The 22,311-nt window shown below is 38.2% G+C and overlaps 1 long non-coding RNA gene across 25 annotated transcripts in view; it reads right to left on the bottom strand.

The window, feature by feature from the left end:
* Positions 1-8,317: 8,317 nt before the first annotated feature.
* LOC140500898 (uncharacterized) overlaps positions 8,318-22,311 on the bottom strand; it is a 520,520-nt gene continuing 506,526 nt past the window's right edge. For all 25 annotated transcript variants that reach the window (XR_011965958.1, XR_011965946.1, XR_011965955.1 and 22 more), the window contains one exon: positions 8,318-10,970. This is a non-coding gene — a long non-coding RNA (uncharacterized lncRNA). The remainder of the gene's footprint in view (positions 10,971-22,311) is intronic.

Here is a 22,311-nt window from a genome sequence, read left to right as displayed (position 1 = left end):
ATCATATTTTTTAAAAGAATGCATGCACAGGTAACATCATAAATATGCACAGATCACTAAAAAAGTCCAAACATGGAACTGAGATTGACTTCTCCCCAGGCTCGGAAACAAAACAGGGCAGGAGCAATTGGGCAGCGTGAACACAGATACAAAATGGGAGTCAACATTCTAAAGCTACAGACCAATCAGGAAGTACCTCCCACCATCTCTGCGTAGGGGCTACAGCCACAGCCTTACCCTCATCTCCAAACACTGGAAGGAACAAGAGAAGAAAATGAAAACAGTCTTTAAAAACTCAGCATTTATGCACAGTACTTTGTGGCATTCTAAAAATAACTAGATCACTCTGCTACTACATGTGCCTTGTTATACCTCTCTGTTTCAATGACTCCAAATAGCATGTCTTCCACAATGGCAATTGGCTTTGGTGAGGGATCGATATTTGGGAAAATGCATTATCATTCATTTTCAGAGAGTTTCATGTATTTGATTGAATCACAAAACAACATTTTCTTGGATGGTTAATCTGCATTTTTTTAAAGGGCATTTAATGAATATGTGCCCTCTAACAAGCTGATAATTCAGCCTTCAATTATACAGAATTCAGCATCTTAAACATGTAATTCATTCATATTTGATTTATGAACATAGCAGATTCATTAATTCATTTGCCCTTGTTTGAACTGGGCTTGATAACTTAGTTATGACTATCTCTACTTTGTAGCACACATCACATAGTTATTCTTGGAGAGACACGGTCACTGACGTAACCATGAGTTGCTAATTACAAGTTGCTGACAATTCTCCTTGTCTGTGTTGCTTTGAAGTTCGAACTCTGTTTCTATCCTACATGCTTGCTTGCGGTTCATTCTGCATCTCCCTCTCCCTCTTCTATTTCATTTTCAGTCTCTCTAGAATCATAGCGTTGGAGATAGGTGCAAAAATGATCTGATTTCACCAATCTCCCCACCCATCTTTCTCTGCACACATATCTATAGTTGGGGAGTACAGTAATAAGATTCCTCCCCTTCTTCCTCCCCCTGCAGGAATGTTACCCAACAGCTGGCCAAACATATTCCAACACACAGTAATGCCTTTGTAGAACTAGGAACAAATTATGGGAGGGTCAAATAGGCATACTGTAGGACCTCACATTGACTAGTGGGCCATCGCCTCATCTTGAATTGGGGGCTGACTTGACTGGGTTGGGGTAGCAATTACAGATGAGCCTCTTTCATCCTCAGAGTTGAAATGGGAACTGAGGCTCACAGTAGGCAACAGTGCTGGCAGTCCTTGCCACTCAGTATCAGATTTGCTCACCACTTGGACAAGGCCAACTCAAATAAGACACGAGTTTTCTCAGTATCAACTCTATGTCCATGTTATGACAAATCCTACTGACGTTCAAAACACAATCCCACAATCACACCAAAAAGAAAAGACCTATACGTAATCTATATCTATAATTGTTTTTCTCCATAGACAATTATAGATATATCTATCTCCATAGCTAATTATAGATGCAGATATGTATGCACATCCTCTATCTGACCAACTTGCTGCAAATGTCAGCACCACCTCTTTTCTTGGGCGGGGATTTTTTCTTTCTTTTTCTTTTTTTTAATTATTGGCTGGTTTTGGAATTCTTTTTTTTTTTTTAAATGTAAACCTAACACTGGGTTCAGCTCAGTTGAGCATTTGGCCATCTGAAGCCTGTGGCAGTCAGCTGGTCCCAGAGTCATCTGGGATACATTTATTTTGATTAGATTGATCAGATTTCTATTTACAGTATAGAATTTTTCACCATACTGGATACAGCTGTGTTTACAGAGATTTTTAAGAAGAAGAAAACAAAACCCCACAATCGGTCTCAGCACAGCACTGAGGAGTCAGAGCTTCAAGGAGTTAAATCAGAGGGAGATGCTTTCACATTAACAAGAAAATTCTGCATGCGATGGCTGTGACCAAGCGCGCACTACTCAGGAAATGGGTGTCGAACTGGAGCTGCAAATATAAGCTGCAATCAAGCCTCATCCAGCAAAGTGACAAACTTTCTGTGTAAAATGGTCAGAAATCTCGTTTTCATGTCTACACATGCATGCACATGCATCTAACTCTATACTGCAGAGCTGTTGTTTTCTCTGGGGACACTGGTGCAGCCACCTAGCTCATCAGTTTCTTCCTTGACAGCATCGGGGACATTCAGACTACAATTTACAGTTCCTCCATCCATACACTTTGTTATAAATTATGCCATCCTCCCTAGAATGAGAATGCACAGCATCAGACAATCAAACAGCATTCAGCATCTCTTCTTTCTTTCCATGCGCTCCCTGGCTCTGTTTTTCCTCCTGGCTCTGCCTTGTCAGGCGGACCCATCAGATACCTTATTTATCCATCTTCAGCACCACTCTGAGGTAAAATGCCACCGCATCTCTGCATGGTTTTCCCCAGACTAATCCCTTTGAGCAGCACAGGCTGAGTGAGTGTAGCTGGTGCCCTTGTCGTGAAGTGGATTAGTTGGCATTGGCACGATATAACACATCTAAGCTTCCCTTTGCCCACCCTTTTGCTTCCTACCCAACCAACCCCATATCTTCTGCAGCTTCACCCCGGTCCACGGACCCTTCTTTCCCAGCAACAACAGGAGACCGTGGCCAGGCTTCCGTGGGCAGCTCCTTCTAGAACGCTGCGCAGATGGATAGCTCTCGCTTCGGATGTGCCATGATGAAGGAGTGGCAGGGAATCAGAAGCAGCAGCAGTAGCAGCTCAGGTAACCAGGGGGAAGCTTGGCATACCAACAGCAATGCAGCACAGGAGCTTTGGGGGAAGATAGTCTTGCTTCCAAAGAAAATAAAAAAATACCCGAAAAACCAAACCAACACGGCTCAACGCCTGCAGGGGTTGAAAAACAGAAACAAACCAAAAAAATCAAGAGTTAAAATGAAGGAAAAAAATTGTATAGATCAGAATACTTCGGGCGACTTTTATTTCTGACGTTTCTGGTTTTATTTTCCACCCCGCCCCCTCCAAAATCTCTTCTGTTGCTGAACGCTACTGTCCATGAGTGCCGAGTCACAAAGGCTCTGTCTCCAAAGCGCTGCAAACCCAGCATCACATGAGAAACCACATGACGAACTGGATTCGGCTGCTGATGTGGTCAACTATTTCACTGAAGGAGGGGGGAGAACAAAAATGCCCAAGTGAAACGTGCCCTTCTCCCCTTTGGTAAGAAAGAGTTGTTGCCCTTGAACAGACCGACCTGAAGTATGTATATGTATGTGCATGTGTGTGTACGTGTGTGGCTCTATACCGAAATTTATATGTGCACACACATACACTAAAAGAAACCATGGATACTTCAAGAGAGTCAGAGGATGCTGTTCCACAGACACTAGCTGGATGGCAGCAATATTATTTCTCAGTTGTATTAGTCAAAGCTGATTCCACTTAAGTGAATTCCTGAAAAGCATACACCATGTCTTCATAGCATGAACAGGCTTGGAAAACCAATTCTATTATCTGTCCCTGCAATCTGTATCTGAACCTGCATTCTGAATAATTTATTTTTAGACTAATAAGATGCTTGCCAAGGCCGCTCCCTTTCTTCAGTGAGCAGCACAGGCAATATTCACCCAAGTGGGAAAAGCATATTTCTTTGTAGGGAGGAGACAGCTTTCATCATTTTCAGAAAGGCAATCTCTTATTAAAACACACACACACACACACACACACACACACATACACATACACAAAACAATAAACTCCCACGAGTAATCAGGAAAAACAAGCAAAATATTTCTGCTTCATTGAATATGACATGACTCTTACTTGCAATTTGGCAAATGGTGGTGATATTTTTCTAACATTCATGGAGGCAATGAGAGCTCTTAAGCCGTACTTAAATTGCTACTGCTCAGTTGGAAAAGAACAGGTGCTGGCTGTCACTCCTCTGATGAGGCACCAGGTATGTTTTACTATCAATGTCAGGGTAGCCTTTTCCCCAGTCTTAGGCATGGCCCCAGAGTGTGCTGTTTGTGGTCAAGTCTCTTAAAGTTAATAAGCTCTTCTGTTGGAGTTATCCTGCTCAGGGTGTGGGGTGGCTGACTGATTTTTTTTTTTAATCTGACTGTAGTGACTGATGGAATCAATTCCATTTAACAGAAAAAAGATAAATGCCCACAACTTTACAACTTGCTTTATAATCAAAGCTGAGATGGCTCCAGGGTTTTTTCTTCCCCACTGTCTGCAACACTATGGGTCTGATTAACCATAGTCCTCCCTATCTCCTGCTGGGAGAATGGCAACTGATTTCCTCAATCAAACAAATGGCTATTAATGTGTGTCACTGCTTTCTACAAGGTCAAAGAAACGAGAGTGATTTTAGAATGATTTTCCAGTACATCCACATAGGGACAACATGGAAGAGAGATTGTGCTTTGTCCTGGGCTCCTCATCTACTAAGATGATACTGTAAATTGCTGGAGTAATAGGGTTCTCTTTGGCTCCTATTAGAAAAGGGTAATCAACAGGTGGCACTTCCACATCTCTGGATGAGATTCATATAAAACTCATATGCAGTGCTCCTTGTATTCAGAGGAGACCTATAATTTGATGTATGCACATCATTAAAAAAATTGCTTCAATTACTATTTTGAAAGAATCTCTGAGCTCAATCAGACCCTCACCTAAAAATGCTGAGTTTTGTTATCTGAGGGCAAAATGTAACTAAAAGCGAAAATTGCTTCATTTCCAACCTTCTTGTGAAACAGCAAGTCTTTTAAAGATAAGGCTTATACAGTTAACAGGCTAAAGAAAACATGTACACTCACTAGATATAATATACAAATATCCAAATCTGAATATCCAACTTTGATATCTTGAACTATCAGTTATCTGCTGAACATTCCTACCTGAGGCATCTTGTAAACATTTCAAACTTGGTCTATTCAAAATGGCATTTATTGTCTTCTCTCCCAACCCCATCCTCTTTTCAAACTTCCTACTTTCTTCTGAGGGCACCCCAAGTCTTCTAGAGATAAACTTGACTCGTCCATGACTCGTCAGTCTCTCTGACTCTCACATATCCCATCAATCACCAAGTATTGTCTATTCTATTTTTACAATATCACTTCTATCTATCCCTTTCTCTCTCCACTCTCTCAGACACAATACTAGGTCAGGCCCAAATAACCTCTCTCCTAAGATTATTGCACCAGCCTCTTTGACCTCAGTTTCTTCCTGGGTTTGCCATCTCTAGATTCTCACACAGATTTCTTCATGTCACCATCAATTCAAAACTGATTCCGTATTGGCTAAAGAAATCTTCAATTCTACATAATTTGGCCCCTGTTGTGCATTTTCTTAGTATTATTTCATGTTAGTTCCTTTTATGTAATCTCTATTTGTCAAACTGCCTTACTAGATGTTCCCTGTACAGCACACTTTTTTCCCCTATCTCCATGCCTGCCCCAGTGTTCTCTCCATACCTTCTCCTCAGATGTTCACCTCCATGCCTCAGAATTCCTAGTTTCTTTCACTACAACATAGCTCATGTGTCACTTGCTACAAAAGAACTTTCCTGATTTGTGTGTGTGCCTGAGCACACCCACACCCACACAGACACGCACACACATGCACACACCCACACGCACATACACACACACAGAGTTTAATGCTCTGGATTTCCACTGTCTTACTTTATACTTACATGTCCATACATGTTATTCTTCACCTCCAGCAGGATGGAAGCTCATTAAAGTCTAGTACTGACTTCTTTTGTCTTTTTATATCCAGAAACTAGCATGAAGCCCTGCACAGAGTAGGAGCTTTCTGAATACATGCCTACTGTCTCCTCTCGCACTTACATTTTATTTGCTCTCTGTTGTTTGGTTCTCTAAGTACCTATGACCGCTGGAACAGCTTGTAATTGTTGCAAACCTTTACGTAGTGCTACTGAACTGGCAAGACTTAGGTATATAACCATTAGGCGGCATATAATGAAATTATGTTTCATTAAGTTCATGAAACAATATTCACAAATATTTTTAATGATGATCCTAAAAATTATCTGTAAATTATTATTTTTCCTCCTCCCATTTCTAAATTGTGAATGCTTCCCTTCCCCCCACCAAGGCTTGACTCTTTTTCTTCTCTCTCTACATACACTCCTTACAGTGAGAGCTCATCTCTTCTTACAGTTTCAACTGACCAATCTATGTCTATGGTTACATAGGGGTATAATTGTGTTCCAGAGCCATTGAGGATAGTAAGGGACATCATTCACCTTTCCTCCTGACCTAAGCCCCCCTCACAATTTTCCCATTACTGTTAATGGCACTACAATTCTTTTTGGCTCGTAGGCTTGAAAACCTAGGAGCCTTTCCCATGCGATGGAATCTTTCCCCTTCCTACATCTCATCTCAAATCTTTCACCAAGTCCTCTTGATCTTTCCTTCACAATATATCTAAGTTTTATAATTGTCACAGCCACATTCCTCTTCTGGGCCCATATGTTGGTTATTAAAGAAAAATCACTTAACTGGTTTCCCTACCTAGTCCTTTTCACCTACTCATATCTAGCCAATCTTTCAAAGCCTATCTCAAGTTACACCTCCCTAATGCACCCTTTGTTAGTAATTGTAGCAGTGATTTCTCCCCTTTCTAACTCTCCACAGAATTTATTTTCTGTATTATACACTATTTCAATTTACGATACTCCATTTACTACTTTCCAAAACTATTTATTGCAGTGTTCACCAATTATTTCATGTACATACATCTTTTTCTCCAATAAGATTATTAACAAACGCAGTGATAGTGTGAATGGGAAGGGGTAGACCTATGAAAACAGAATGAAACCTGAGCATCAGAATAATGTTCCTGAAAAATTGAAAGATCTTAAATTATAAAGAATGCTGAATTCTGTTTGATATGATTCATTTTACTAAGGCTGTAAAATGTTCCAGTATTTTAGGGTTTTTTTTTTATTTTGAGGGTCAAAATTAAGCGGTTTGCCAAGCATAAACTCTGGTAACCAGAAACTTAAATAAGACCCCACCCCCATTTCCTGAGCATTCTTGCTAATGAAGGTGAATATGACATATTGGATTTCGAAGTAAGGAAGAGAGGCTATTACCTCACATTAAAGCTAAAAACCTTTTAATAACCTTTCTCAGAAGCAGTAAAATAACTGAGCTTTTAATGTCCAAATATATCTTAGTGAATAGCAGGTAAATCATCACTGGCCAGAGAAAAGCTCAAGCGGTAGTTTTAGGAGAGCTAGGGCATTCAAGAACATGTTTAAACTTAATGTGAAAAAAAAAAAGCTCATCATATAGATATAGAAAATAATCATACAGTTCCGTTTTGGAAATATAATTCTATTCAAATTTACTTTGGGTCAGTCATTCCTCCTTATTATTCTTATGCTATTTCAAATAACCTTGGTTTCAAGATTGGGAGATTTCAAAAGTGATTGATATCATGCTAAGTGGACTGGTCTAAAACAAAGCACCAAATGGTATGCTTTGAAATGAGGAAGCTCTTTTTAGAAAGAGATATGGATAATGTGTATACCCATTTGTGGGGAAATCTCAGTTAAGCTTCTTTGGATGTCACTTTGTAGGGAAAATGCCATGGAAAATGTGAAAATTACATTCGTGTGATTAAGAATCATAAAACCAAAAATATGAACACATGTACCTTAACGTTATAATCCTGAAAAACAGTAGTAGCATGGTGATATTTTGCAGATCTATGCACTTAATTAGTAGGTTGTTAGATGACTAAAAATGGTATGCAATAAATTTTTATCCCCAAGAATAAATTCAGGATTAGGATGAGTGTTTTTTTTGTTTGTTGATTTTCGTGAGAAGGCTGACAGAGTGACTAATCGCTGTTATTTGGCAAATTACTGATCTCACCTCCCCCTGCTACCCAGGATTATGGCCCAGGTCCATTTTACAAGGGCCAAATGGCCATTTTAAGGTGGAAAGACTGTGTTTGTTCACCTGTGAATAGTTTGACCTTAGACTCAAGCCACACTGTCAGGAAGTCAGCTTTTCCATGCTCTTTACAGTAAACAAAGACAGTATGGCTTGACTCCAAGTGTTACAGAAGGTCAGGGACCAAACTGCATGAAAGACAAAGACTGCTTCCAGAAATTGAAGTCCAAAATTAAGTGAACAACATGAAAATTCCAAACTGTGCTCACACTGCTTCTCACCATTCAGTTCAGGCAGCATTAACATGTAACCAACATAGATGCATAATTGACACACTCACTGCCAAAGAGAACACGAATTGCAGATTGCTCTTCAGTAGTAAAATTTCATTTAATTTGGATTAATTACAGGGAAGCCAGCATGATGAAATGTACCATATCTTTACATCATTACATGCAGCAACTAAAAATTTCTAGCACTCTTTCTTGCTATAAGATTTGCTTTATTTAATATATAATGATATTTTAAAGTCTTTTGGGCTTTTTTCTCTGTCCACATCCTCCTTGACCAAAAGTTGCAGGATTTGACATTCTTAAACACTTTCCCCCCCAGATACTATGTCATCTCTAGGTTTGTTTTAATAATGCTTTCTCCTGTTCTTCCCCTTACCTTTTTGACTACTCCTTCTTAGGCTCCTTTGCTGAATCATTATCTATATCAAGACCCCTAATAGTGAATGCCCCTTAAGTTTCTATCTTGGTCCTTTTCTTTCTCTGCAGTTTCTTTATCATGACCACATTACCTCCCAATGGTTAAATTGTCATTCCAATGCAGATGATTCCAAAATCTATATAACCTGGTTCTAATCACTTTTCTGAGATTCAGTCCCACAGTACCAACTGCCCGCTGGACATTTCAAATTAGTCGACCCATTCAGATCATAATCTCAAATAATCTAAAACAGAACATATATTTTCCGTCAAAGACATTCCTTCTCTAAATGGCCCTTTGTGTCTGTCAAGGGTGCTACCTTCCACCTGTCACCCAGGTTCACAAACTCAGAGTCATCTTCAACTCTTCAATTATTCTCATCTCCTATAGCCATCCAAATGTTGACTGTTTTCAGTTTTACTTCCACAAACTCTTTCACATTTGACCCCTTCCTTCTTCTCACAGTGCCACTACCCTAGTTTATACCTCATCACTTTTTGCCTGGACCATTACACCAGCCTTTTAATTGGACTCTCACAGCTTTTAGTCTCCCCTCTCCAATCCATATTGCATATAGCTGTCAAAAAAATCTTCCTGATCATATCACTTTCATGCTCATTGACATTCTATTACCTCTAGGATAAAAACACAAATGCATCACTTTGCCATCTAAATTCCCACATACCCTAGTTTCAGTTCCCTTTCTAGATATTTCAACCTATTCCCCTTTACCCACTCTACAATCCAGACAGCAAAATTGTTCGTTTTGAACTGGGCACTCCATCTTCCATCTGTGTGCCTTTATATTGTCTGATCTCTACCTCTTAGAATCCTTAGTTTCTCTAAGGTTTAATTCCATAGAAGTCTTCCCCAGTTATCAGTGCTCCTTTAACTCTCCAGATGATGTTGCACTTATTTTTCTATTTGACCTCAGAGGGTAGAACCAATAACAATGAGGAGAAGTTGCAAAGAGATATAATGCCAGAGGAAAAACACTCCTTGAACGGGAGTTATAGTCTATAAATAAAACCAGATGCACTGGAGGGTGGAAGGTTTCTCTTCCTTGGAGATCATCAAGAATCAACTCCATGACCACTTGTCTGATATGTTTTAGGGGGAATCCTTTCATGTTTGGGTAGAATTACTGTAAATGGTCACTAATGCTCCTTCCAAGTGGAAAATTCTGGGTTTTATGAAATGTGGCATAGATATGGTAGAATTTTATAACACCTTGAGGTCAGAGATCTTCCTGACTTTATTCCATTTTGTTTTTCATTCACTTATAAAATCTAGGCAGTTTTAATCTGTGATTTCTGGAAATACAATATAAGGCTTAATTTTTTTGTCACAGTTTTCAGGGATTACAATAATTTTCAACTTGACTTTCCTTGGAGCCTATTTTCCAGGTCAATTGTAATCTTCTTTTCCTAATCTTTTGATTTCCTAATAATTTTCATTTTTTTATGTAGTCATTGAGTTCTGGTTGGTCCATTCCAACTTTCTGAGATTCCACCATTCAGGTAAGGTTTTCTACTTAATATTTTAAAATATTCCCATTCCAATTCTTTCCTCCAGAGTTCTTTAAAAAAAATCTCTTTGTTCACTTCTAGGTATTCTTGTAGTCCTTGTGGCTATGTTCTTTTTTCCACCCTCTGAGACTTCACTTGTAGTTTTTATGGCATTATTATTTTATTCTGGGCATCTCTTGACCCACAACATCTCTTCATATTGTTCAATATCTTTTTTCTATTTATTCATGTCTCCAGACTCAGTTCCAGTTTTAAGACTGTTCTAGAGCCAGACACAACCCTTCACAGATTCTTGAATTGTGCTGGTTGGTCTTGACCTTGCTTTTCTGAATTTCTGCCACTGACTTCCATTTTCCCATAAAGTATCTGTACTCAAAACATTGACAGGATTCAATGTCTCTGGTCAGGGTTCTCTTGTTGGCTATCACCAACAAGGGTATTGCATATGTTTTTCTATTAACCTTGGGTTTCTCAGGCAGTAGTGCTGCTACTGACTTCCATCCTTCTTAGGGCTTTTTCAGTCAGGGAGTAGTCATGGACTTCTCTGTTCAAGACACTAGCAAAGGTTTTGTCCTGTTTACCTGTGCTCATGTTGGCTTCTCTAGCAGTAACTTTATGTGTATTCCTGAGCTGAATGAAGGAACTTCCTGATGAATTTGTTTAGATTTCTTGGTCTTTGTTCAATCTGGTACTCTTTATAGATCAATGTTGGGATAAAAGTTGGAGAGTTGGGCTCCTCTGTGAACTTTCATACAGCCATCTTCACTGGAAGCTTCCTCTTTCCCTATGAAAAAGCACAGAAAGAATAAAAAAGGAATGGACTATAGTAGCAGTTTTGAAATTTTACACATTTGTAACAGAAATTCCATTCATTCATTCATTCTACAATCTCAAAAAAAGGATGGGAAAATCTGAGCTATCCAGATAATAAGGGTTGTCATAATTCACACATAAAACTGGGATAATATTTTCTCTCTAAGAGTTCCTATCTCCAAGGGATCAAAATTGAGTAAAAAAGGAATCTTAATTTTAAAGATGATTCAAAAACCTTAACTAAGTAACAAAGTAGTAACAGCAGCATGAAAAGTACAGATCCTTCTGTTCCATTAAAAAATTTACTAAATTCAACAGCTTAGGAAACTCTGGAGTGTTAGAGGAGAAACACTGTCACAGCAAATTTTTTTTTTACTGTTTTCACCTCTAAGATATACTATTGCCCCAAGGAGGACCAAGATAATCAGGAACCTGAAACACTGAAACAGATTCCAATTTGGGCTTGGTGGCACAAGACTTGTAATCCCTACTAGTGGGAATGCTGAAACTCATGGACCTCTTGAGTGTGCTAGTTCTAAAGCAGACTAACATCATCAGGCATCCATGTTAAATTCAGCTCCAAGATGGTGAACCCTAGGAATGACGGGCCACCAGACTGCCCAAGGATGAGTAAACTAACCTAGGTTGAAAATGGAGAAAGTCACAGCTTCTATGAGTATTAGTAGTGGGACTGGGCCATATGTGGCCACTGCAACAGATTCTGTAAAGGGCTAATAGAAAATAATGTCTAATTTGGAAGAGAAGATCCTATATATTGACAGAGTTCAAGATACATCAGGGACAAAAGAAAGAAGCAAGAAGTAGGCAATAAGAAAGCCTCAGGGCTTGAAGGCAAATCAATTTGGCAAAAACCTAAAATAAAGTAATTGGGTAAATCAAAAGAAGTGTCCAAGTATGTCCAAAAGATTTGCTGCAATTTGCTGCTCAGACTTTTAATCTAGAGTATACTAGGTCAGAGGTGTCAAACACACTCCCTAACCAGATTAAAATGTAATTGAAAAATATTTAACAACAAAACAATAGAACATATGTACCCTGCATGGATCCTTATATATGGTTTAGTGGACAATATGTCTATTTGAGTTTGATACCACATTGCTAGATCACCATCTCCATTTCAACACCAAATATCTTTAATGTTTTTCTTTCCAATTCATTTCTCAATTCTACTTCAACATAACTCTTAGAGGAAATTGTCTAAGGAATGGCAAAGGACAATGAAGATGCTACTGGAAAACAATGACAATTCTTTCTTGTCTTTCTGTGCTGCACTCAGATAACATGAAACAAAAGGATTAGCAAGATAATTCATCCTTCGAACACAATACCATAACCAAGAAATTGACTCCTGACCCATCTTCCTTCTAGACTTGTATTAAGGTTACCTAAGTAATTACAAGGAACTTGTGCCTAAAGACAAAGAAATAATACACATTCATTATTAAAGAATATTTCATTTATAAAGCTTTTATACAATATACCAGTTAGATAAATTAAGTGAAATGGTCTGGAGGTCCTGATGTCATTACTCTAGGGTAGAATAAGATATTTAAGTAGACATACAATTACAAAGATTCTTGAGGAGAAGCACAATGAAATAAATGTCACAGTAGGATATCATCATTTTCCCATAATCCAAATGTCTTCTTCAAATGCCTTTAATTAGCCACATTGAGAAAACCTTTGGTTTAGAAGATCTCATTTTGTTCACTTTTTTCAAAAACTACAACCATGACAACAAAGTTCTCTTCATGCCAATCATCAGCTCTCACAATGGGATACATTCTCAGACACAGTCCTCTAGAAAAGAAGGAAATAATGGCTTATGGTGATCATAACAGAAAATCAACTCATCTTGAGCTCCTGAGCTGAAAGAAAAATTAACTGCAGGATAACTCTATGATCTTTAGATCCTCCAGTCCTAATACACAGATCAAGAAAGTAATTCTTTTCACTAAACACATTTTAAGTAATATATTTTTTTCCTCAGATCAAATAAACTGAAAAAAGATTGGAAAGGAAAGCATTATCTTATAGATTATTATAGACAGTGATTCCTATGACAAATCTTTCTTAGTCCTTCACTACTTCTATTTCCCCAAATCTGGCCTCAGAGTCCCTAGCCTACTAACCAGTCCTAACCTTGTCAGCCCTCTAACTGAGGTGTCAATTTTTTGGCATCTGGGATTAGAGGCTTAAGCCTGGAACCACAGAGCTAGAATAAAGAGAATCCAGCTGGGATGTAACTAACTATGTGTGAACACTTTTTCAGCACTCTGTACGTGTAATTCAAATTGGATGAAGACTGAAAGATGGACAGATGATAATGAGAGACATTTCTGCTTTTATAAAACATATACATGATAATATAGTGATATAGACTTTAAAATATTAACAGTTACTCCCTAGACCCACCGGTAAACACCAGTTTAGCTGATATATTAAAAGAAAAAAAACTGTCAATTTATTGGGAGCAGAGTAAATGAACATTTTGTAAAATATTTAGCAAATTTTGACACTCTCCATTCATGTCTTTAAGATTTTTAATGGAAATGAAGTTTTGAAGCGATCCACACTTAGGAAGCTAAGTAAGTACATTTAACCCTTGGACTGCAAGAGGGTGGTAACATTTTCATTCTATGTGAGAGATATAAGTAAAGTCAACATGTGCTTCAGAAGTTTCATGTTAGTCTTAAGGCTTCTCCACAGTAAGGCACTATGCTCGTCATCTGATCTTCAACTACTGGAACAAAAAGCAGAGATCAGACTTCTGTAGCTTCCAGGATATAAAGTAAAGAAGAGAAGAGAATGGGGGAAAATTCAAAATGGGGACGTGTCCTTTTTTTCCCACTGAAAACTGTAGATATGGTTTTAAAAAGTACAAAGTTCTGTTTCTCTGTGCAAGTTCTTCATTAAGAATAAACGGGCAAGGCCCATCAGAAGCAAGGGGTGTGACAAGGAGAGAATTCTGGTAGAATAGTGAAGAGCCCAGTCATTATAGAAACTATAGTGCCTGGTGCATCATCCTCTGGACCAGGGGTTCTTAAAGGCAGGGTCCACAGACAACCAGGGAGTTCATGGATGATTTCAGTGGGGCTGTGATTGTGGACAGGAGAAAATAATTACATCTTTTTTTTTCACTAACTTCTAACTAAATTTTAGATTTCCTTCCATTATGAATGTAGACAACAAATATTATTCTGAGGAGTCCATAGGCTTCATCAGACTAGCAATGAGGTCCACGACAGAAAATAGGAGACAAGCCTCCGTTCTATCCCTACGTAGGTACTGCCAATTCCAATACATAGGTACTGTAAAGGAGATAGGAAAATAATAGTAGAAAGTTATTGACATGAAAAACGGATTTAATTTTAAAAAGACTTCTATAGGAAGTCTAATTCTGTCCAGTCTTCAGAAAAATTGCTCTAATCATGCTGAAAAAATATATCTGACAATGAAAAGGCACCATTGTGAATCACCATACTGAATGAGAAAATGTCATATTTCAAGTACAACTGAAGACTGCTAAAAGTCTATGTGTAGATAAATAATAGACAAATAAATAATAGATAAGACATCTCCTACTACCTTTTTTTGTCTATAATGCACCTCTCAATACTTGATTCTACCACCAACTCACAAACAGATCATATTCCAAAAGAATACACACACACACACACACACATATGTGTGTATATACATGTATATATGTGTGTATATTTATTTTCATGTAGTCATTTCATATATTTTAATATATTTTCCAGGGACTACCATTTTAAATATATGTTAAACATATACATTACATATATACATATACAAACACATATATTTTAAATGGCAGTCTCTATAAAAAATCTACCAATGATCACTTAAGTTATGAGTACAATTGTGCCAGATACTTCATAGGTAAATAATACCACTGCTATGAGTACTCACTTCATATCTACACAAATTAAACCCCACCTCCATAGTTAAAGAAATTCATCACCTCATGGCCAAATCTAAGGCAATAATAAACCTCTCACAACTTATTTCTGCAAATTCTTGGATAACAGACAGAATTATCCATCATTGGGCTATTACTTGAAATCTCTGTGGCTTGGGAGGACTTGTCAAAATTTGTTGTTTTTCAGTCATTTTTCAGTTGTGTCTGACTCTCTGTGACCCCATTTGGGGTTTGCTTTGCAAAGATGCTGCAGCAGCTGGAGAAGTAACAGGAATAAGGAAACTGAGATAAACAGGGTTAATGATTTACACAGGATCACAGAGTCAGTTAAGTGTCGGAGCCCAGGTTTGAACTGAGGAAAATGATTCTTCCTGACTCCAGGCCCTGAACTCTATGCACCACCTAGCTACTCCTCCTGACCTGCCGGCAATTCCACATTATAATAAGGTATGAAATATGAGCTCAGCAGAATACTTCAGTTACATTATAATTTAACAAGATTTGGGTGGGTATGGCCCATCAAAACGTAGTAGAGAGACATCAGCATGTAGAGGAAAAACTTCCTCCTGATTTAGAACAGATACATACTGCATAGTCATGCAGATGACACGGAGTATATTGTAGGTCTATCTATAAAAGATGTGACTTCCAACTCCTGTCATGCCAGCTGGCTGAAAAGGCAATTTCTGCATCGTCATATAGCCAAAGTCCTGAGCATTGCTGAATGAGGGAGAAATTCTGAAGCAATATATAAAATAGAGATGGCATTAAATAAATGCTTGAGTTATATAGGATTATTGCCTTTTAAAGTTGGAAGATAGACTAAAAGTCTATCTGCCCTATTTTAAGCCTGAAGAAAGACACTCAAAGAGAGAAGCAGAGATTTGAAACAACCATACAAGAAGTATGAGAGCCAACTAAAGAATAAAAGGATTGCCACAAAGAAGAGAAAGTCCAGTCAAGATGAACCAACTTGTAGCAGTCCAGGTTGGCATGGTTATGTGATTTACTCTGGCACTATATAGCAGCATGATCATAGGAACAGAAAATGAAGGTGGTTCGGAATTTAGATCTGGCAACACAAAAGTAGAAGTAGAACCAAGGAACTAAGAATTCATGAGCTGATCAGTGCATAATTGATCTTATTAACTATGGTGTCAAGAAATAAGATGGAGCAAGGGTGATGGCCTGAGAGAGTGGGGAAGTATGGAGTAACTGCAGATCACGTGGAGGATACAAAATATATTTAGGCAGTGTGGGAAGAGAAGAAATTGTAGTCTGGAAGAATTTAAAAGCCCTGGGACATGAAGATGGAACACGTGTGAGTGATAACCATGCCTACATATGGATGAGGCAGAGATCATAGGAGTGGAGGTGATGGATGTGCAGCAGAGCCACAGTATCTGAGGGTACATCAAGTTCCTAAAGATGAGGGCAAAGGATTGAGATAGAAGGAAGACATCAAGTCAGGTAGTAAACTCTTTGAGAAGGAAAGAATATACTCAGAGATAGTAGATAATTGCTGCTAATATCTAAAAAGGATGATAGATTTAGATGATGATGTAGGTGTTCCTCCTTTGTTCCCAAAGAGGACCAGTGACATCAGGAAGGTGATGTCTTGACTTGCAAGTGAATTGGATTTAAGTGAGGCAGGCCTGTGTAAAGTCACCAGCCTCATTCTCTCCTCCAGAGTCATCTGAGTCCAGTAGCAAGACATAGGTCAAGAGGACTGGAGATGACCCCAGATGCAGGGGAAGACCTTGGCCTTTTTAAGCTAAGGTCTTTCCCAGGTCTCAGATTGCCTGAAACAATACCTATTCAGAGATTTAACGTTAGATAAGAAATGAGGCAGAAAGTGGCCTCGTTTAAGAGATAACTTCAAAGGAGAGTTTGATGAGTGAAGGATTCACTGCAAAGGTCTGGAAATGGTAGTAAAGAATAAAGAGTTCAGTTACTTTTTGTTCTCTTATGACCTCAATTTGTTGGGGAGCATGACAGAAAATATAACTAGAATGGGTGCTCAGGAATCTAGTGGTGTTTTAGGGGTAGCTCAGTGCCCATGAATGCAAGAAAGGAACAGGGCTAAGATAATAGGAAATTCATTAATATAGAAATGAAACAATGGAAGAGACAAAGTAGAATAGAGACCTGAAAGTTTAGACACAGAGAGTGGTAGGGATGAAATGTTAAGAAAAGAAGATTTTGCCTAGTCAGTCAGTCTGAATCAGGGATCAGCAGAGGTTCTTGATCCATAAAACCAAATGTATAAGACCATTTGACTGGGATTCATTCCCATCCTCAAGGGCCTTATAATGGATGTCTCAAGGGAACATCTCTTAGTTAACTCTCAAACTCTCAAAGAAAGGAAAGCAGGACCAGTGTCAGAGGTCCTACTCTTAGATGAAGTCCTTATGGTAAGAGATCTAGAGAATGAAACTCTGGTCCTGGGCAGGGTCCTGGGAGGTTAAAGGTATGGTGTCTGAAGTCTCTGATCATGGACTGGATCTGGTTTAGCCATGGCTGCTTTGCTTTAGTCCTAGATGCTTATGATATAACCATTCATCTGGCAAGGGTCAGACTGGCCTTTTTCTTTGCAAGGGAGCCTAAGTCAAAATCACTAACTAGGAGTTATTTTCGTCTCAATTTAGGAAGAGAGGAAGTTAATACAGAGTCAGAAATTGAGGGAGTTTTTCTGCTACTGCAGTAGTTTTAAATCTCTACAGAGAGGAATATGGAGAAAAGAAATGGAAAGAGGAAGAAAGAAAGGAGGGAGAGTCAGAGAATAGGGCCAAGTTGTGGCAAAGAGAGCGAATGAGAAAAGCCACCAGTCTGACAGGCTTCTCAGGGCAGTAGACTTGAGCTGAAGTATTCACATCTTCAAGGACTGAGGGAAAGTACAAGAACAAAGTCGGCTCATTCCCCAATTTCCTTTCCTGGTTCCAGTCTATTAACCAATACTAGAATATATTCTGTTTGGTTTTTTACCCAAATGTTTCCGGCAACTTGAATTTTGCCTCAACCATAAAGAGGCCAGGAGTTAGCTAGCTCTAAACATAAATCTAAATTAAGGCAAAGGGCCAAACCTCCGTCAGGATGTCAGGAATTTTCCTAACTAGGGGATCAGTAATTGTGATTGTACTCTTAAATGTTCATTTAATATTAGCTTCACAAAAGCAGTAGAGGAAGGGATCAAGTGAACCTAAGAGATCATTTGATTGCCTTTAGGCTAAAAAACAATCTCAGTTAATTGATTTAACTGATTTTGGCTAATTAAATCTCCAGAGGCAAAGGAAGTGGGGAGGTTACAACTATATATTAACTCTGGCCCCCTACACTCTCCTCAACTATATCCCAAATCCACCAATGTGTAGAGTGGGTAACAGAGAAGTGTAATGTCATAGCAGTGATTAAGGGAAGATTAGCTAAAGAATCAGGGTAGTTAGGTGGTGCAGTGGATAGACTGCCCAACCTGGATCCAGAAAGACAACTTCCTCCTGAGATCAAATCCAGCCTCGGACACTTACAAGCTGGGTGACCCTGGGCAAGTCACTAAGTTCTCAATTTTCTCATCTGTAAAATAAACTGGAGAAGGAAATGGAAAACCACTCCATATCTTTGCCAAGAAAACCCCAAATAGGGTCCCAAAAAATCAGACATAACTGATCAACAACAAGTTAGAGAATCCCTCCAGATATAGGGTGAGGAGAAGAAGCAGGCCAAGCCTCCATTTAGGGTAAGAAGAAAGTAAATTACCACACACGCGCACACACACACACACACACACACGCACACACACACACACACACACGCACACGCATGCGCACACACACACACTAAAAAAGAAAGGTGGAGAAACTTTTTCTTCACATTTTTTTCTGGCTTAACTTCAAAACATAAGTAAAATTCCTTAAGTCATTTTCTACTTGGACCCATCAAAGTCACACACTTAGATGTACAGGTATGATGATTATAAAGTAATGGGATTAATTTTCTTGTGGAAACTTCTAACACTCCCGAGACTGATGATTTTATGTCAAAAGTCACAAGTAACAACAATGCTGAACTGTTTCTTTGACATCGGTGGTGTTGTTGCAGCAGAATTCTTCCCCAAGTGTCAAAAAGTCAATCAGGCTTAATCATTATGCTGAGATTCTGAAACTCTTCAGAGATTCTGTGAAGTGATAATGATAAAACTACCCGGCACTTGGATGGTATTTTACAGCTTACATGGTGCTTTCATATGAGGTGACTCATTTGACCCTCCCCACCCAAAAGAAAAAAATCCTTTTGATATAGCTCAGGCTCACATTGGACCCCCATTTTAGAAATGAGAAAACTAGCTTGGAATGTTGAAGGGTCTTGCCTAAAGGCATACAGGAAGTAATCTGGAAAAGCTAAGACTTGAATCTACTGTCTTCTGACTCCAGCATTCTTATCACTAACTAGACCATGCCTCTTCACTATGACCGTGCTCCTGCTCAAAGGGCACACTGAAATGTGCTTGTTTCTTTAATAATACACCATAATTTGCTTTGAATAATTTCTGGCAGTTTAACCACCTGAACCCCATACAGAAGGTATAGATATATCATCACTGAGTCTAGTTTAAAAATAGGCTATAAACTCTAAAGGTATTTTCCAAAAAAAAGAGTTTAAAAGATATCTTAAGTAACAGTAGTATCTTTAGAATCAATGCATAGCTTCAAAAGGTGATTATTTTGAGACAAAAGACATTTTTTGATTATCATTCAGTTGTTTCAGTCATATTCATCTCTTTGTGATCCCATTTGAGGTTTTCTTGACAAAGATATTGGAGTGGTTTGCCATTTCCCTCTCTAGCTTGTTTTATAGATGAGGAAACTAAGGCAAACAGGGTTAAGCAACTTGCTCAGGGTTTCACAGCCAGTAAGAGTCACAGGCTGGATTTGAACTCAGATCTTCCTGACTCCAGGCTCAGTACCCTATCCTTTATAACACCTAGTTGCCCCCAAAATACTTATCCATATATATAAGTTGTAAGTCTGTGTAAACACACTTCATTATTTCATAGTCATACCATAGCAGACTGAAACTGATAATGACCAATATAACCAGCAGTAAAGAATTTGCTCTGACTTTATTTTACGATGTTTGTAGAATATGTTGACATATTTTTAAGGAATAAACAACTTTATTTCCCCATCTCTATTATTTCAAAAGGAATACATAAAGAAAAACAGACAAGTAATATCTTAAGTCTACATCAGTTTAATATATAGCAATGGGAAAGAGAAGCGTAAAGAATAGACTATTAAAATTTTATGCTCCCATGTTTAACCCAGCGAGAGTTGTTCAATTAACATTTATTAATAACCAAGAGAGTTTTAAACAAAATTAAAGTAGGTAACAAATGACGATAAGTTGGTGCATGCAACTAAACTTGAACCTAGAGAAAGGAAAGAGATTAGCTGAAAGAATCTGGCTCCTTGGAGCTTAGGTAGTAACAAGATAAAGAGGAAGGGACCAGAACCAGAGTTATCTTAAGAGAAGAGGAAAAACAAGCTTTCTTGAGGTAGACTAGTAGGAAGGTTACCGTAAGTGATAAGCAGCAAGAAAGTGAAGGCAGGTAAACAGGGTTTGAGGTCTAGCAGTGGCCAGAATCAGAAAGGGTAGCAACAGGAACTTAGTTGTGATCTCCTTGAGGTCAGGAAACATCTTTGATCTTTGAATCCCTAATGCCAAATACGGTGCCTGGCACATTGCAGGCCCTTAATGCATGTTTGCTGACTGACCAATACTGAGAATGATAGGTGAAATTCTGATGCCCAGAAAGAGACTTTCCATCCTGGTTGTCGTTGGGTTTTGTTTTTTTTCTGTCTACTGGCTGCCCTGTATCCAACGATGATCCAATCAATACAAGGGAATTCTATCTCTGAATGGGCTAAAGGTGGATGGAGGTCCTGGAATTGCTCCATTGAATCCAGTGAATAAAACTGAGCTTTTTGTACCAAAAAATTAGAGATGAAAAGGATGAGGTCTGAAAATGAAGAATCTGAGGGAAAAAAATATCACTAAGAAGCAAATGAGAAATCAAATGTATCTCAGTAATTGAAAAGACTGAATCTAGATTCACATCTCAGACAGAATGAGAAAAACTTGAAGACAAAAAAAAGTAAAGTACTTATAAATTCTGGGTAACAAAAAAATTGAAAAGATGGAAGAACCAACTGTTTCATGTAAAGCTTCCAGTATACAGATCATAGTGGACAGCCACTGGAATAATGTCATCATAATGTCCAATATTATTGAGAATAACAGAATTCAAAGGGAGATTAAGGAAACCAGTGGTAGATAATCTGTCAGAGGTAATAGAACTATAATTAGAGAAAAGAATTTCATACTCAGAACAACAAAAATGAATCATAGTAAATTTCTAATGTCACCCTATAGACTCATAGTCTGGACTTTTGGTTTCAAAGACATTGCCTCTGAGTTTGTACCAGTTCATCAGCATAATCTCTTTTCTTCTTCTATTGCCAAAGTAGATACAACCTTTAACATTATTGCCTTTTTAAATAGACATAGGTAATAAATTTAGTAAACCATCAAGATTTTTCTTCAAATAATAATAGTAGAAATCCCTATGTGTATATAAATAATGATAAAATGACTTTTTGAATATGCTTGGTGAAAATTCACCTTCAGAAAGTAATGTTAAAGAATGTAATAACATCAATGCACAATCTAAAACTCCTAACACTAAAGTCTTGATGATTAGCAAACTTTGTTAAAATAGCGCTGATTTTGAAATTGGGTCAATTTGTGAACACATCAAAGATGAGTTAATAGAAAGTTTATTCAAGACATTTCTGAAATGTGAATGAAATTTGCACCATCACAGACTCAAGAAAAGTACCTGTAGTCTGAGGTAAAGTGATTGGGTCCCAAGTCCCCAATAAAGACAGAAGTACTCAGGATTGCCAGAGAAAAGGCTCTACTTCTGATAGTCATTGGAGGAATGATGAGGTGGCTACTCATTTCAATGGGCTCTTCACCAATAATCTGGATAGATAATCCCATAAATAAAAACTGACTGACGACTGAAAATGCCCTATTGGAATTATAGCCTTAAACTATGTGGCCTTCAGATATATTGCACATATATACACACATAGATACACAAATATGATGCAACAGGCATGCAAAAAAACATTAATGTGTCTTTGGTCTGTTCATGAAAAAAATCTCTGCCACAATATTGCTGGTTTAAAAAAACCTGTTACAAATGCAGAAAATACTGGAGAATTTATGAATATACTAGGGAAAATGTAAATATTCTAGCTATTTGAGACACAATGAAACTCTG

The sequence above is a fragment of the Notamacropus eugenii genome, chromosome 4, assembly GCF_028372415.1.
Source record: "Notamacropus eugenii isolate mMacEug1 chromosome 4, mMacEug1.pri_v2, whole genome shotgun sequence".
In the NCBI taxonomy this organism is placed as follows: Eukaryota; Metazoa; Chordata; class Mammalia; order Diprotodontia; family Macropodidae; genus Notamacropus; species Notamacropus eugenii.
This window is presented reverse-complemented; position numbering and strand designations above follow the sequence as displayed.